A 13,016-nucleotide genomic window follows, 5' to 3' on the forward strand; every position below is an offset into this window, starting at 1 on the left:
AAAATACTGATCATAACCCACTAAATTGATCTCATGCCCTACTAACTGATAAGGGCCTAAAATTAAACAAACAAATAAACGAACAACACTGGAACGAGAGAAAGACTGTTCGATCCTAAAACTTCAATCTCTAAATCTTCCAAAATTAGAAGAAAATTAAGTTAGGTAGAAATGAGGATAAATATATATTGATATAGAGGAAGATGACACATTTCAGGCCTTATAGACCCACATTTCTTCAATCGTTAGAGTAATCTATTGAGTATGGGTAGACTGCGATCAAAGCAGAGGGTACAATGAAAGTGGTGAAAATATGGAAAAGTCACTGAGGAGAATGAAAGAGGATGCTCAGCAAAGGGAAGGAAAAGGCTGTCCAGTAGCGCTGAGGACCCATTTAAGCCAGAAACCAAGTGTTTTCTACAGCACCAACTTCAATGATTCTGTAGATTAGACTCCCAGTTCCACCAAGCTTGTCATTCTCATTTTCCACTATCCACCAGAGAGTCTAGTAAATTCTCAATAAATAGTTACTAAATCTACACTGAAGCAAAGATACTCTATTTAAATGAGCTAATTCACTGCCTGAGTCAAAAATGTCACACCAATCATTTCAACTACTCTCTCTCTCTCTCGTACAGAAAAGATAAAAGAGCACTTTCCTTAGATTCTCCTCCCTTCCACTACCCCTATTAAGGCTTTCCTTGTATGCTTTTGCACTCAGAGGGCTGGTCAACTGTCAAGTTGACAGCATGGAATATGGCACTTGGCAACCCATAGGTGCAAGTTGTTTATTGATTGGCATCTAGTTTGCAATATATTGTGGAAATATGTTATACGACCAGCCTTTGTGTTTACACTGTTTGTCCAGCAGAACAACATTATCTGATAAAACTGTGACTGTTAAAAACAATCAGGCTCTTTCATTCATTTAACAAATATTTATTGAGCACTAACTGCATGCCAGGCACTATTCTAGCACGGGGATAGAGTATGAATGAGAACAACATTGTCTCTGCACTCGAGGAGCTAACATTCTCTTTTGGGAAAGAATGAAGATGATTTTGTTTTGTTTGGTGTGGCTTTGGTGGGATGGCATAGGGGTGGGTTAAGCAATAAGCATGCAGGAAGAGAGAATAGAATAAGGCTAGATATGACATGGAACATGGTGTTGGCATGTTCCAGGAACTGAGATAAAGCCAACATGGCTACAGCCTGGTGATGGAGAAAACAGAGCCCAGATTGTGGTCCTTGTGGGCACGCTAAAGATATTCTCTCTCCTAAGAGCAAAGTGAAGCCATTTTAGACAGGGGAATGATGAACAGAGTGCCATTTCTGGATGTATCTCTGAGTCTGAATACTTATCCAATTGTTTGTCCTAGTGAAGCATCTCTCAGCTGGCAGATTATTTTGAAGATCTGGTTTCCATTTTGCTTTGTTTTGCTCTTACCCTTAATGCAAGTATTGCTGAGCAGGGTCTGAATTTTGAGCCACTTCCCTTCCACCCTCACATTTCACTTTAATGTCTGAGGCCGTTTCTGCTTCTACCCACTCCAACTTTCAGGCCAAATGTCAACAGGAGCCTGTGGGGAAATTTTATGTTACTAAGAGGCTGGTGTTTGCAGAGTAGATACCACTGAGCACTCAGGAAGAGTTTTAGAGGACTGCTTAAGTTTCAGTATCACAACGTAAAACAGTGTAGATAAACTTCTCTTTGTCAGAGTGGAGGCTTTTGCCTCCATTCCTCTCCACTCCACAATGCTGACTTCATTCCAAAGGGGAAATCTTGGAACTGCCTTCTCAGTTTCCTTCTGGATTTCCTGTAGCCTAGTAGCCTCAGAATCCACACTAGCAGCTCCCTTCCCTTCCCTCGGCTAGGCCCTGAGAGAGAAGTGACTGAGGATCTGGGCTGGTATGCAGAGCTGACTCTGGGAAGTGCACCAGGCCAGGTGTGGCAAGAGAAACGCAGGCTCCAATGTCTTGTACAGGGCTTATGTCTGGTAACTGTAAATCCCCGGGCTTAATGATTAATTAGAATGACAACAGAATTCTGCTCAAGTAGGTGCCCAGGATTCAAGCCCAGCTGCACCTCACGGAGACCTGGCAGCCTTGCCCCTATTGACCATAAATGTGAGACTGAGAAACTATATGGATTTTATTTAAAGTATCTATCTCTTGCCAGGAAGGCTGTGAAGACAGTCTGAAGCCAACGCCTCCACCTGACTGTGGGGGAAAAGAAGCTATTGTCACCTTAGGAGAAAAATTCAGAGCCTCTCCATTTTCTAACCTTTGACTTCTGTCCCTTATACATTCTGAGACATTCCCTCCCTCTCTACTACATTCTAGGAAGTTCTGCATTCTCCCTCAGTTCTTTGTACCTATGAAATAAAATTTTCTTTAATTAAAAAAAAAAATGTTTTATGGTTGCAATGAAATGCAATTAACTCTACAGACCTGGCTTTGAGTCCAAGCTCTGTATTTTACTATTTTAGCAATCTAACCTCACAGAACCTTATTTTCTCAATTATACAATAGTAGGGATAATAGATGTCACTTCCTTGGGTCATTATAAAGATTAAATTAAATAAGATAATGCAGTGTCTGGTAAATAGTATGTACTTAATAAAGGTTAACTGTTATTATTGTCCACTACTAATCCAGGCAGGAAGAAATCATCTGGAGTTGATCTACATAGAAATGTTAGACACTTGAAGAAGATTCAAAGTTTGTCCAGTGCAACTCAATTCTGTGTATTCTTTGGTAGTACAGGATTTCTATCAGCTCCAATGCCAAGGTATCAGGTGGTATGGATGGGGCCGAATGCCACTTTCTAGACATAGTTCTATGTTATGCAGATGTTCTTCAGGACTGCGTGCCCTTCCAACAAATAAATTCATTGAATGGAAGCACCAACGTTCTTTATTTAGATTTAAAATGTAGAGATGGGCTAATCCGAAACCTGTAAACCCAGGATTCCAAAATCTTAATTTCTGAGAACTTGGTAAAATCCTCCCAGATACTGCTGGTGGGTGGGTTTGGAAACAACACACTATCAATTTCATACCTCATCTCCTGTCTGTAGCTAATTCCACAGCCGTGACCTCTCTCCTTCCTGTGGCTAAGCAGTCTTCTCACTGGGCCTTCTGGATGCTCATTTCACGGTCCTCCAATGCAGTGACTCATAGCTTGTTTACTGAACTTTGGATGGGCTTCTGGGTTCTGTGCAAAGTGTTCCAGAAACATAGTCCCTGTCCTTAAGTTCCCTTCCAATCTTCTATTTGTTAGCGCAATTGTAGTTCTCCTTGTCCCCAAACACACCTGATTCTTTCCTGTCTCCAAACTGTGCTCATGCTATTTCACTTCCAGCAATACCTTTCCTATTCCCTACTTTCCCGCCCTGTCCCCATGATCTCTACTTGTCACTAGTCTTCCTATAGATGTAAGCTCAATCTGAATTATATCAACAATGACAAATATTGTTGATACTCATCCTTGAAACTTTTCTCTTGTCCTCCCATATCCTTTGTCCTCCTCTGAATTCTCAACTTAGAGTCTTTATCTTATTCGAATATTACTTGGAGTATCATTTACTCCGTATACATTTCTTTCCCCTAATTCAGTATATATACTAGGGAGAGAAATTTGTGCTATTCATCATTGTATCTCTCATAACACATACAGAATTTAACAGTAGACACTAAAGGTTGAGAGACTGATCAAGTGAATTTATGCATTCAACAAATATTTATTGATTGCTCACTCTGCGTCAGGCACTGTTCTAGGTGTAGAGGATACATGGTTGTTAAATGGGCAAAGTCCCTGTCCTTGGAGAGCTCACATTCTATATGAATAAATGAATGAATAAATGGTTAATCTTTTAATCGCTCTGAAAATAATTTTAGATGCTATATGTAATGTGACCAAAAGAAAAAAAGTAATTTTAGATAAGAGGTATAGTGTGACCTTGCCGGTTTAAAAACATTTTTTTAAAGAGTTTGATTCCTGTCTCCCCTACTTAAGACCTGTGTCGTGTGTGGCATCACACAAGTAAATAAAGTACTTTGCAGGTCCTATAAAATGAGGATGCTATTATTGGCTTAACTGTTGAGAAGAAAAAATGGAATAGCATGGTGGAGCACCCAACATAGTGGTAGTACATGGTAAGTCTTCACTAGTGTTTATTACCAAAAACAAACAAACAAACAAACAAAAAGCAAAAGCAAAAACAAAACAAAACACTTGGTTAGGTTACACTTCTTGTAAAATATAAATCAAAAGATTTAGATTAGGTCTGGGGTGTACCCTTATTATCCTTGCTTAAAAATTCTTGTCTCTTAGAGGCAGGAGTTTATAATTTTAAAAAGCCTTTGATGAGTCAGTGGTGAGCGCGGAGTTACTCTACTTCCCAGGAAGTTTGCCCCTGGTACATTATCTCGCACTGGCCAGGTAATTGTGCTACTTGAAACATCTGCAGGATTCACAGGAAGACTGTAAATCAATTTAGCCTTTTAGCTCTGAAAGTTTCATAATGGAGGGAATTTCAAGTGACTGGAAGTTCCGATTATCCCACATGGATGAATGTTACGCTCACTTCCCAGTTTGCAGTCCAGTGATCTGGTCTCCTATCTCCAGATATCTTGGAGACTGAATAAAGCAGAATAAAGTGAGAAATATCTCAAGAAAACCCTCAAGAGTGCTTGAAACATGAGAATGTAATGTCAGCTCATTAATTTTTTTTCACCCATTTCCATAGATTTTGCCACCAAGAGTAGCTTCAAAAGCTATAAAGAAATCTCCAGGAGCAGTTGCCAGGCACCTAGCAGACTCTTAAAAAATGTTACTTCTTCTCCTTACTCCCCTCCTAAAAGAGAGCCTCAAATTACAGCTATAGTATTTGGGCAAAAACCTAAAAGCTGATCAGAGAAAGAGAAACAAGGGAGTACAATGCAGCAGCTTTCTCAGCTACCAGGGTATGTGGCGTTGAGCAATGTGTTTCTCTTGACTTATTGAGTGACTTGACTTTTCATTTGACTTATTAAGTTGATTATCTCTTTCTATCTTCTTATCAGTTCTGTGAGATAGGTATTGTTATCCTTGTGGTTAAAAGTAAAGACAATAATTATCAGAAAAGTTAAAAAGTTCTCCAAGGTCACCAGCTTGTGAGGGTTAAAGTCTAATTAAAACCTGAGGTCTCTTTGACTACCCGTTATAATTCTTCTCTCCAAACCTCCAGATCTTCGGCTCTAAAGTAGTATGTTTAGGATCTTTTTCTCAGCTCTAAATATCTACATGATTTATTATTTAATTCATTAAAAATATTGAGGTTCTACTATGTAGGTTCCACTTTGCTATGTGAAGTCAGGTGGTATCAGGAAGAATAAAACATGAAATTTAAGATCTTTTTTTGACATACAAAAGAATCATGATACAGGATAAATGTGAAAACAGCCACCAAGGAGGCTCTAGAAAAAAGGCTCAGAAACTTTAGAAGAGAGAAGAATTAATCCTGCTGAGCAGGCTGAGAGACTTCCTAGTGGAGGAAGAATGTGATCTAGACCTCAAATGTCCACTCAGTGGTCAAAGCAGGAGATCCTCTATTCCCCAGGGGCCAAAACTCCCAAGCTTTCTCTGCTTCTCCATTAAGGTTGAAGAACCCTTCTGTGAATTGAGAGCTTGATATTACTGTGAACAATTCAAAGGCAAGAGAACTCCAAGTGTCATAATAAAGTACATTTCAAAGTGCTTGCTTTGAAAGGTCATGACATTTAAGATTCAGTTCATCTTTCAATTCATCATCTTTGTCACTTCTTCTATAAACCATGCACACATGGACATCCAAATAACACAGAAAGCTTACTGTCAAGCTTCTCTTAGTTCATGGAGGCCAGGGGGAGGATTTGGATTTCAAACCTTTGATACTAAACAGAGCTTTACTTGGTTAGAAATCATACTGTGGCTACAGCAAACACAAGTACCACTCACCATGTGCCAGGTATGGCTCTAAGAACTTTACATATACTATTGTCACTTAATACATGCAATCATCCTGTGACACAGCTACTATTAATATTCCCATTTTATAGATGAAGAAACTAAGACTCCAAAAAGTTAACTGATTTGCCAAAGATGTCTCCTGCTAGTAAGTGTCAGAGCCCAGGTGTAAACTAACAAAGCCTGGTTCTGGAGAATATGCTCCGTCTCTGCTTACCCAAATTGATTTACTTGGTTTAAAAGCAATAAAAAATAAATAAAAAGTAGCATTATTCTAATATTTAGGGAAAGCCAAAATTGTTCTTGTTTGTTTGACTCTAAACTTTGGGTTCGATACATAGTCACAGTTTAATGGTATAAATTTTGTAGGCTTACATTTGAAAAATTATTGTTAAAATATTTGTATTGCTATTTTCCTAACAATAATTGTCAGTCAAGGTCATTGTAGAAAAAATTTTAAATATGGTATAAAAAAGAAAACAAGTCATGTATGAGACAACCACTATTTACATTTTGAAATAATTTCTTGTTGATTATTTTTTCCTATGTGTATCTACATATTTGCCTTCTAGATATGCATATTGGTGATCTCAGTATTTACCCGGTTTAGTATCTTGATCTTTGTCTGTGTCGTACCTTACCAAAAATTCTTCTAAAGCCTCATTTTAAGGGCAGAAAAACATTTCACCAAAGGAATATTCTGTGATTTATTTAATCAAATCTCTATTTTAGGCATTGTTTGTTTCCATTTTCCTTATTGAAATAAATGTTTCAATAACTATTTTTGTACATTTTTATTACTTTCTTAGGCTTTATTACTGATATTACTTTCTTAGGTTTTGTTAGGATTATCTGATTTCATTCATTCATTCATTCATTCATTCATCAATTCTACAAATGCTTTCCAAATATCTATGATGTACCAACGCAGTTGAGGGGCTGTGGATACTGTGGTGTTACTGGGTCAACAGGAAGGAATATGATTAAGGATCTTGACACATTTGGACAACTGCTTCACTTAATGGTTTTCCTCTAGTTTACCTTATGTGAGCTGTTTGAGACTGTGCATTTCGCTAAATCCTATACAGATTAAAAACCATATTTTCTGATTTACATGGTGAAAAATTATATTTCATTGTTGCCTTTGTATTTCTTTGATTTCTAGTGAGATTGTGCCTTTTCCTGTATTTACTATTCATAAATGTTTAATTTTTAAACTCTTGTTCAGGCCTAGGTTAATCGAAGAAATTTCTCATTTCATATTCTTCATAGCTTGAGAAAGTACAAAAATACTCCCTGAAAGCCTTAATGTTGCCTTTTAGTACACATAAAAGTCAAGGTCAGTCTTTTAAAACAGCCAGGTCTCAGAAATCTGGGTTATTGGAGAACATCAAAATGGGCCCACTGTATGAATTGAGGGCTTGGAACAACCTGAGCAGGGGCATTAAACAAAATTGGGCAGAAAGTGTAAAATCTGTCTGTCTCCTGGCTCAAGGAAGTTAAACAGATGCTATATCAACAGTTGGAGTTCTTTTTACAAAATATTTCTAAAATCCCAGATTTGTTTCTAGGGCTAATTGTTGGTTAATATAACTTCATGAAAATTAATGTCATATTGTTATTAATGTCACGTGTATCTTATTGAATCCTACCTGCATAAAGAACTTCAAAATACTTTAAGAAGTATTTTTGTAACCTATTCTCAGATATTACAACCCTTCAACTTTGCCATATTCTATTAGTTAGAAGTGAGTCACTAGGTTCAGTTCATATTTGGGTAATCACACAAAGGCATAAATATCAGAAAACGGAGAATATTTGGAACCATCTCAGAGGCTACCAGTCATACTCTTTATCCTTTCCTATATTTTTTTTTCTTCACAGCGCTTACCATTAGCTGCAATTATTTGCTTATATTTTTATCGTCTATCTCCCTTCTCTAGAACATAAACTCCATGAGGGTAAGAACTTAATCTGTCTTGTTTGCCACATTACCCCCAGATCATCAACTATAACTGGCATATAGTAGGTTTTAAATAAATTGTCTAGTTAATTAATTTATGTATTAATCTGATAGACTACAATGGACTGGAAAAATCAGTATGTTTCATAGTCAAGAGCAAAATCTATTAAGTCAAACGGACCTGAGTTAAATTCCTAACTTTGCCACAAACTAGCAATGTGATCTTGGGCAGATCACCTTAATGTCCATATCTGGAAAATGGGAATAATAATATCTACCTTGAAGAATTATTAGAATTCATTTTAATCCTATACATATGATTATACTGAGAGCTATCTGTTATAAAGACCAGCCTAGAGAGGAATGTGTATGTCATTTCCCAGAAGTCTTTGCTTCCTCTCCACCAATAGGCCTTGTTTGGCCAAACTTAGCCATGAAGAAGGAGAAAGGGTACACACCGAAGGAGAGATTCGCATTGCATGGAGGTCATTTCTAGGTACCCACAGCTCCTAACCACCACCCTCGGGCCCAGCTGCTGTAAGTTTGTGCTGATCCCTTCAGACTTTTCCACTCTGTCTCCCTAGTAACCCAGAGGAAGGACCTGCCCTGCAGAGTTCCCCAATGCCATCTGGAGTTTGGGAGCTAGCTGTGCTCCAAATAAGGACAGGACTCAACAGGAAGCTAACCCTTGACACATGTTCTGGCCAACTGAACTAAACTGCTCTGTCCACAATCCGTTGAAACAAGAAAAGTTGGTCAAATTGAGGTTCAACTTTTCCACTTACTGCAGATGATTCAAAGCTTTACACTAAATAAACAAAAATGCCCACAAACACTTATAATATGTCCATTTATTTGTCCATATACCCCACAAGCATTTATTTAGTACTTAAATGCAGAGCACCATGTACGGAGCTATAGGATACTTGGATGGGAGAACTGACGTAATAAAATTGTAATAGTGCAATGGGAGCTGCCAGGGAACACCTAATCAGGTACTCATTTGGGGGAGAAAAAAAACCTTTGAAATGATTCCTTTCTTTAATTCGTACTTATCAATCTCTTACTCTATGCTAAGGAAAGTGCTAGGTAGTGGAGAAAAAAATAACAATGAATAAAAGACACAGTTCCTGCCTTCCAATTGCTCTTGGTCTTGTGGGGGAATAAAAGGGGTGGGGGTGAGGTCTCTGGGGAGTAGATGGGGGTAAGATTTTAGAAAAGGGAAGTTCATGGCTTGTTTAGGAGACAGGATTTTAGTGTGGTTAGTCTATATAAAATGCGGGGGTGAGAGGAAGTAGGAGAGGTTGGTAGGAGACAAATGTGAAGGAAGAGGCATAAAGAGCCCATGCTAGCCTAAGGAGTTTCGACAGTATTCTGTACGCAACATCGGGCTGCAGAAGAGCTGTATAGGGGAATGATGTTATCAGATCTGTGCCTATGAAATCCCTCAGGAACTTGTGTTATATGTAGGTTGGAGGCGAGAAGAGTTTTGCAATTATTCCCAGAAAATGACTGGGTCCTGAACCTTATAGGCAAGTGCAGATGGAGAGATATGGGGAAGGGTTCAAGAACTGGATCAGAGGAATAAAAGCTATAAAATATTGGCAGGCAACTACATGTTCTCAAAGGATTTTAAGAGTTTCTGAGTCACCTATTCCAGCCCTATTACACAGATAAGGAAAAGTTCTTCCAGAGAGGTCAAATAACCTGCCCAAGATCACACACTGCCAGCTTTATCTAGAATGGAGTGGCATTAGTCATTTTGGTTATTGCCATACATATTAGTTTCTTAGGGCTTCAAAAAAACCACAAATTCGGTGGCTTCAAACAACAGAAATTTATCTCCTCACAGCTCTGGAGGCTAAAGTCTAAAATCAAGGTGTTGGCAGGGCCATGCTCCCTCTGAAATCTACAGGAGAAGGTTCGCCTCCTGGTTTCTGGTGGTTTGCTGGGAATCTTTGGCGTTTTTTGGCTTGTAGATGCATCACTCCAATATTCCATCTTCACATGGCATTCCCCTCTCTATTTGTCCATCTTCAAACTGTCATTTTATAAGGGCACTAGTTATATTTGAAAAGGGACACACATTACTCCAGTAAGGCCTCATTTTAACCTAATTACATCTTCAATGAACCCATTCCCAAATAAGGTCACATTCTGAGACACTGGGCCATTAGGACTTCAACATATCATTCTTTTTTTGGAGTGGGGGCGGGACCCAATTTAAGCCGTAACACCATGTCAAGTTGTTCTGACACAAAATGGCACTCTCTTGGAATAAACTGGCTTCCCCTTGCCTAAATATAGGTAAATATCCGTTTGGGCCTGTGTATGGAGGTTCAGTCATTCAAAAATAGGCAGATCTTGATTCTAGGTTAAAGCTGCGGTTGCAAGTTTACCCATTTCTAATGTCTCCGCTTAGACTTGAAGTGATTAAAATAATGAAGGTACTGTCAGGAGATCTCAATTTTCTGTTTCATTGTTTCTCTACTCAGCATCTCCATCCCGCTGTCCTAATGTGGGGTGATCTTCCACAACTCCCTGAGCTTGCCCACAGCTATCAGTTTCTCTCTCTGTAAAAGGGGAGGAGGCAGCTTCTCAATCTCTTCTCTGTGGTGCACTAAGCTTTGAGTGAACCCAGACTGTGGCGTTTTCTCTTACACGACAAATGCATTTCTCAGGAGAAAGGAAATAATAGAATGTTACCATTTCTGTAATCCTCTTGACTGCTAAGTGATGAGGAACCAGAGTCTAAAATAGCTGATTGGGTCTCGCCCAGGAAGTGCATCTCCCACCCTGACTTCCTCCTGCCCTCTCCTCCCTTCTGGGCGTCACAGCTGGTCTGACCTCTAACCTGCCCTGCGGCTTTCACATCCCCACAGACTTCTGCCCCAGCCTGCAGAGAACTTTCTAAACTCCTCTGGGCACCAGGAGCACGTCCCCTTGAAGGATATTTAGCTGAGTGGGGAATAGTGATAGTAGAATGGGTTCGGACACTTAGGAGTACATATTTCTTGAAAAGAGTGCCAGAGCTTTTTAGAAGTACTAGAAGGCCCACTGCATTCATCTCAAGGCTTCTAGAAAAATGAAACTCGGATCACACGAAAGCCACCTCCATTTGGAGTTTGAGGTCATTCAAACAGATCCTGAACTGAAATTTAATTTTGCGCTAGCAGTGAGGATTTGCTGGGTAAATTAATGCTGGAGTGTAAACAAGGCTTCCCAAGTCTGCCTAAGAGCCTGGAAAGGACAACCTGCTTTCAAAGCTTGGATGCAATCCTTTTACATGCTAATTACAAACCCTTCGGTATTTGTGAAAGCAGATCCCTCTGGGATTTCTATTTGCCAACAAGTTGTTTATTACCAGTTTAAAGGGGGTGGAGGGTCTCTGAATTATTGAGTAGCTACAGGGTGTTTTGCCTGTGCTGGGTGAGAGATTGTTTCTCTTTATCTTCACAGCCATCCTTGGAGCTAAGCTTGGCCCCAGTCTGCACCTGTGGAACTGAGATTTGGCCTGAGGTGCAGAGCTGGTAAACCGTGGAGCTGGAATTCAAACCGGGTGAGCCTGCACTCCAGAAGCAGCACACCCTCCTCCAGCACATTATTATGAACCTTTGGTCTTAAGTCTGCGTTTCTCTAAATATTCCCAAATTCAATCTTCTCAATTTTTCAGAATGGATTGTCCCTAATTAGCCCAAACTACCAAGCTTTTGTAAACTCTTTTCATTTTAGTAATCAGGAAAATAAGGTACTCAGCCAAGAAGCAAGCTGTCGAAGGAGAGAGAGGCTATGGCAAGCCTGGGATAATAAATAGTAATTCCATGGTACTTCCGGAGACCAGCTAATGACTCTGAAAGACGGCAACAAGAAAATCACTCCTTTTTTGTTATACATTTTTTTCTTTTGGAAGGATGTTTTTTCACCACTCACAGGAGAGACTGCTTCTGGCCTTCGTGCAGAGATTATCTTGTCATGGTGCAGGCTGGATAGGTAAAGAACTTTCCTGTAAAGGGTAATAGACCAGGATACTGGGTAGGTAGGTTTAACCCTTTGCACCCTTTTCCAACATGTCGTCACTGTCTACTAACTGACAAAATGTCAGGATAAACCTGCACATTCTCAAAAGTATTACAAAGCTCTATCCTCCCCCACCATGAGGTGCTATCTCCAAGTCACGTCATAACTTTCCCACTCAGACTTTTTTTAAAAAGCATACACAAAACACATTTTAGTGGAATTAGAAAATTAGAGGTTTTGACCCAGAAACGAAACAGCTGTTGGCATCCAGACTACTCATCATTAGAGAGAAGATGGGAAACATCAGAAGCAAGTGCAAACCCTATAAGGTACAATATTGAACTTTATATAAAGCTCCTGTGCCAAGAGCTGCCCAGTCACATATAATGCATGAGACAAAACAGGTTTCAAACAATTATAAGGTGCAACATACAAATCAAGCCTTTAAATTATTTATTAATGCTAAATTTTTTATTGCAAAATAATACTTGCAGAAAAACACCCAATATGACTCTTATTACCCATAGGACTGGCTGTTTGGATGCAAATAATCTTAACTGCTTGCACACAGCCGTTTGTACCCTTTCAGCTAAGGAGCCATTCAGTCTCAGCTTTAAGTGCAGAGAAGTGCAAATAGCCCCTGCACTTCAGAGCTGAGCTTGCTTTGCTAGGAGACCTTTGAGCAAAATCCCAGCACGCTCTGATTCATTCTGTCTTCCGATTGGTTGTTCTTCTGGCCGCTGACATCATCCTGTTGCTGGGTGGAAAAATTCTGCTGCACAGCCCTCAGTACTGACTTCAGATTCTTGTGAAGGGGACATTGTACTCAACAGTGAAATCGGATTATAGCTCAAATGCAATGAGAGGGTCTGCTTTTTGTGTGATAGTTTCAGTCACATTACATCTCTTAAATTATAGCGTACCTCCCCTCGCCCTGTAATATAGGGCTAGCACCCTCTTCTCCCAGCCCCCCAACCCCCAACACCCTCTAGAATACCAGTTTCTTTGTAGATTGAAGATGTTTTCTACATCTTCCAGGTGAGGCTGG

Source organism: Rousettus aegyptiacus, unplaced genomic scaffold (genome assembly GCF_014176215.1).
Source record: "Rousettus aegyptiacus isolate mRouAeg1 unplaced genomic scaffold, mRouAeg1.p scaffold_m13_p_5, whole genome shotgun sequence".
NCBI classification, from domain to species: Eukaryota; Metazoa; Chordata; class Mammalia; order Chiroptera; family Pteropodidae; genus Rousettus; species Rousettus aegyptiacus.